The sequence below is a fragment of the Propithecus coquereli genome, unplaced genomic scaffold (genome assembly GCF_000956105.1).
Source record: "Propithecus coquereli isolate 6110/MARCELLA unplaced genomic scaffold, Pcoq_1.0 Scaffold167, whole genome shotgun sequence".
Lineage (NCBI taxonomy): Eukaryota > Metazoa > Chordata > Mammalia > Primates > Indriidae > Propithecus > Propithecus coquereli.
Genome location: NW_012141302.1, coordinates 3,494,532 through 3,499,464, shown reverse-complemented (window position 1 = coordinate 3,499,464; position 4,933 = coordinate 3,494,532). Strand labels below are relative to the sequence as shown.

General features: G+C 33.9%; 1 pseudogene; it reads left to right on the top strand.

The window, feature by feature from the left end:
* Positions 1–963: 963 nt before the first annotated feature.
* Positions 964–1,642, top strand: LOC105808084 (annotated as a pseudogene).
* Positions 1,643–4,933: the final 3,291 nt, after the last annotated feature.

Below are 4,933 nucleotides of genomic sequence, written 5' to 3'. Positions count from 1 at the left end.
CGCTGATTCGATAACAATACATGGACACATTCCCTTTATGAGATACCCAGAGATCGGTTGAGAGGTTCCTTCACTATGGGCAAGCTCAAAACCAGCTGCATTAAAGATGGTTTAAATTGACAATTCATCACACCTTCTCACTCTAATTCCTCCCCCTGACACAGCACCATATGATTGGAAAGAAAGTGCCAGCCCCCAGATTCTCCCTAGGGAATAAAGGAGAAGAGTGGACTGTACTTCCACTGTTCTGACTTTTCAGAGAGCTGCCCAAGGGACTGGCTTCTGTGCTGCCTGAATATCAGAGCTGACAGGAAAGTGCCCATTCTCCAAGATATGTCATATATTATATCACAAAACAAGTCTCCTCTAATTTAAGAAAACTGAAATCATACCAAGTATCTTTTCCATCTACAATGGCATAAAACTAGAAATTAATAGCAGAAGGAAAACTGGGAAATTTATAAATATGTGGAAATTAAACAGCAATTAAACAAAATATTCTTAACAACCAATGACTCAAAAAAAATAAATCAAAAGGGAAACTAAAAAATATCTTGAGACAAATTAAAATTGAAACACAACATACCATTGTGTTTCAGGAAAAGCAGTATTAAGAGGAAAGTTCATAGTAGTAAATGCTGACACTAAAAAACAAGAAAAATCTCAAAGAAACAACCTAACCGTATACCGCAAAGACCTAGAAAAAAAGTTCAAAGTTAGTGTAAAGAAGGAAATAATAAAGATTAGGGTGGAAATAAATGAGGTAGAGAATACAAAACATTAGAAAAAAATCAATGAAACTCAGAATTTTTTTAAAAGATCATCAAAATTGAAAAACCTTTATACTAAAAAAATATATAGAAGATTCAAATAAATAAAACAAGAAATGAAAAAGGATACAATGCAACTGATGCCACAGAAACAGAATATGAGTCATAACAGAGCCACCCAGATGCTGGCACTATGATCATGGTGGAGGGGACGGCAGTGCTGAGGCAGAACAGGCCGCGCACCAAGGCACAGATTTCTATAATTGGCCTGATAAATCCTTTGATGAAATGGACAGTACACTAGCTGTTCAGAAGTATATTCGACAAAACATAACAGATTGCTCCAATACTGACAAAATTCTTGAACCACCTGAAGGCTAAGATGAAGGTATATGTATGGAAATTTGAACATTTAAGGCAATTCTGCCTTCAGCTAAGTGAACTTGCTATCAAACTTCAGAGTTAATGCCATCCAGACACCTATACCCAAATGACAGCAACTGAACAATAGATTTTTCTTTGTGCAGCTCATAAAACTCCAAAAAAGAGTGTCCTGATGTAGACTATACTAGACACACACTTGATGGTACTGTATGTCTTCTGAATAGCAACAAGTATTTTCCCAACAGGGTTAGCATAAAGGACTCATCTGTAGCAAAACTATGATCAGTATGCCATAGGATTTACAGAATATTTTCACATGCTCATTTTCATCACTGCAGATATTTGATGAATACGAAAATGAAATATTTTTGTCTCATCCGTTTACTAAATTTGTGATGAAACATAATTTGATGCCCAAGGATAACCTGACTGTAGCAATTTTAGAAGAGAAAGTTCAGAATTCAGCTTCTGGGGAAAATGAAGCATGAAGGGAATCATATAGAAAACTGTACTGATCACATAATTAACATTAATTATGTACTATATATATCATTTTAGACACATCAATCATGTATCCATATTATAGCTTCTTTGTTTAGTGTAGGTTTTTGTATGTTGAGTTTGCGTTTTAAAATGGGAAATACTTTTTAACTTATTCATAAGCTCTATATTCAGTGGTGTGGCACTCGTGGTTTTTAAATAAGATTAGTATTATCTGTTTATAATGCCTGTTAATAAAAGAATTTATAGTTTGGTAAAAAAATAAATAAAATAAAATGAGTCATAACAGACTACTATGAACAATTACATGCCAAAAGATTGGATGACCTAGAAGAAATAGATAAATTCCTAGTAACATACATCCTACCAAAACTGAATCATGAAGAAATAGAAAATATGAACATACCTATAACTAGTAAGAATATTAAATCAGTAATTAAAAACCTCCCCACAGAGAAAATCCCAGGTCCACCTGGCTCTTCTGGTAATTCTACCAAATATTTAAAGAAGAGTTAACACCAATTGTTCTCAAATTTTTTCCAAGGAATTAAGGAAGAGGGAAAATTTTCTAACTCATTTTATGAGGCACACCATTACTTTGATATCAAAGCAAGGCAAAAACACTACAAGAAAAGAAAATTATATGCCAATATCCCTGATTAACATAGATGCAAAAATCTTCAACGAAATACTATCAAATGAATGCAATAACACATTAAAAGTCTCATACACATGACCAAAAATATTTACTCCTGGGATGTAAGGATGGTTCAACATATGCAAAACAATCAGTGTGATATACCACTTTAACAAAACAAAAATTGTCTGTGCTCTTCCCATTGGAAGTATTCTCCACCATTCAGGACATTCTCCTCCTTCTCCCCTCTCCCACCCACTGTTGCCAAGGACATTCAGGACATGAATGAAAAATTCACTAAATAGATAGACACTTTAAAACATATTTTAGAACTTCTGGAAATGAAGGAGTCATTTTGGGTAATTTCAAAATACAGTGGAAAATTTTAACAACCCTAGACCATGCAGAAGAAAGAATTCAAACCTTTCAAATTAACCCAGTTAGTCAAAAATAAAGAAAAACTAATCAAAAGAAATGAAGAAAGTCTCTAAGAAATGTGTCATTATGTAAAACACCCAAACAGAAGAATCATAGGCATTCCTGAGAAGAAAGAAGAAAAAGCAAAAATCAGGGAAAACCTATTGGAGGTAATAATGAAGGAAAATTTCCCTGGTCTTGCTAAAGATTTAAACATCTAGATACAAGAAGATCATCAAACTCCCGGAAGATTTATTACAAATAGGACATCACCAAGGCGCACAGTTATCAGTCTCGCCAAAGTCAAAGTGAAGAAGAAAACCCTGCAAGTTATAAGATGCAAGCATCAAGTATATTACAAAGGAAAACCATCAGACTAACAGTAGACTTCTCAGCAGAAACCTTACAAGCTGGAAGAGACTGGGGGCCCATCTTTAGTATTTTTAAACTGTAACTGTCAGTCAAGAATTTTATATCCTGAAAAACTAAGTTTCATAAATAAAGGAGAAAGAAAATCTTTTCCAGACAAGCAAACACAAAGGAAATTTGTCACCACTAGAGCGGCCCTACAAGAAATGCTCAAAAGTGCTCCCAGCACCAAAAAGAACGGTTGGTCCTCATCGGCATAAAAACACTCAAAAGTGAAAATTCACAGCTCTTATAAAACACTAATACATGCAAGACTACAAAGCAAGTAGGTAACAATCAACATGATGACTGGAACAGTATCTCACATATCAATATTAACATTGAATGTTAATGTTTTAAATTCCCCACTTAAAAGATACAGATTGACAAAATGGATAAACAAACACAACCCAAATATCTTCTCTGCTCAAGAAATCCATCCGTCTCATACACAGTCTCAAAGACTCAAGGTAAAGGTGTGGAAAAAAATACATGTAAATGGCAACCAAAAGCAAGAAAGAGTAGCTATACTTATATCAGATAAAACAGACTTTAAATCAACAGTATAAAAAGAGAAAGATGGTCATAAGATAATGATAAAAGGATCAATTCAACAAGAAGATATAATAATCCTAAATATATACGCACCCAACACCAGAGCTCCTAGACTGATAAAACAGATACTATTAGACCCAAAAAATAAAATAAACAGCAGCATAATAATAGTGGAGGACAGCATAATAATAGTGGAAGACTTCAACACTTCACTGAAAGAACTAGATAGATCATCGAGGCAGAAAATCAACAAAGAATCACTGGACTTACATGGGACTCTAGAACAAATGGACCTAACAGACATTTACAGAACATTCTACCCAAGAACTGCTGAATATGCACTCTTATCATAAGCACATAGAATATTTTCCAAGATAGACCATATATTAGGTCACAAAACAAGGCTCAGCAAATTTTTAAAAATGTAAATCACACAATGTATCTTCTCAGACCACAGTGGAATAAAACTAGAAATCAATTCCAAGAGGAACTCTCAAAACTACAAATACGTGGAAATTAAACAACTTGCTACTAACTGATCTGCAGGTCAGTGATGAAATGAAGGAGGAAACCAAAAAAAATTTTTAATTGAATGACAATGGTGACACAAATTACCAAGTCTCTGGGATACCACAAAAGCAGTGCTGAAAGGGAAGAGCATATCATTAAATGCCTGTACCAAAAAGACAGAAAGATCATAAATTAACAACCTAATATTATATCTCAGGGAACTTTAAAAACAAGAACAAACCAAACCAAAAGCCAGTAGATGATAGAAGACAAGAAATATCAAAGATGAGAGAAAAATTAATTGAAATCGAATCCAAAAAACAAAAAAATACAAAGGATCAATGAAACAAAAAGTTCATTTTCTGAAAAGAAACAAAATTTACAGATCACTACCTAGATTAACTAAGAAAAGAACAGAGACGATTCAAATAAACTCAATCAGAAATCAAAAAGGAGACATTACAACTGATACCACAGAAATACAAAGGATCATCTGGGACTATTATAAACAACTCTATGCACACACACTAGAACATCTGAGGAAAATTCATCAGATGAATTTTTAGAAACACACAAACTCCCAAGCTTGAATCAGGAAGAAAGAGAAATCCTGAACAGACCAATATCAAGTAGTAAATTGAATCAGTAATGAAAATCCTCCCCCGAAAAAATTCCAAGAACAGATGAATTCACAGCCAAGTTCTACCAGACCTACAAGGAAGAACCTACTGAAACTGTTCCATAACATCAG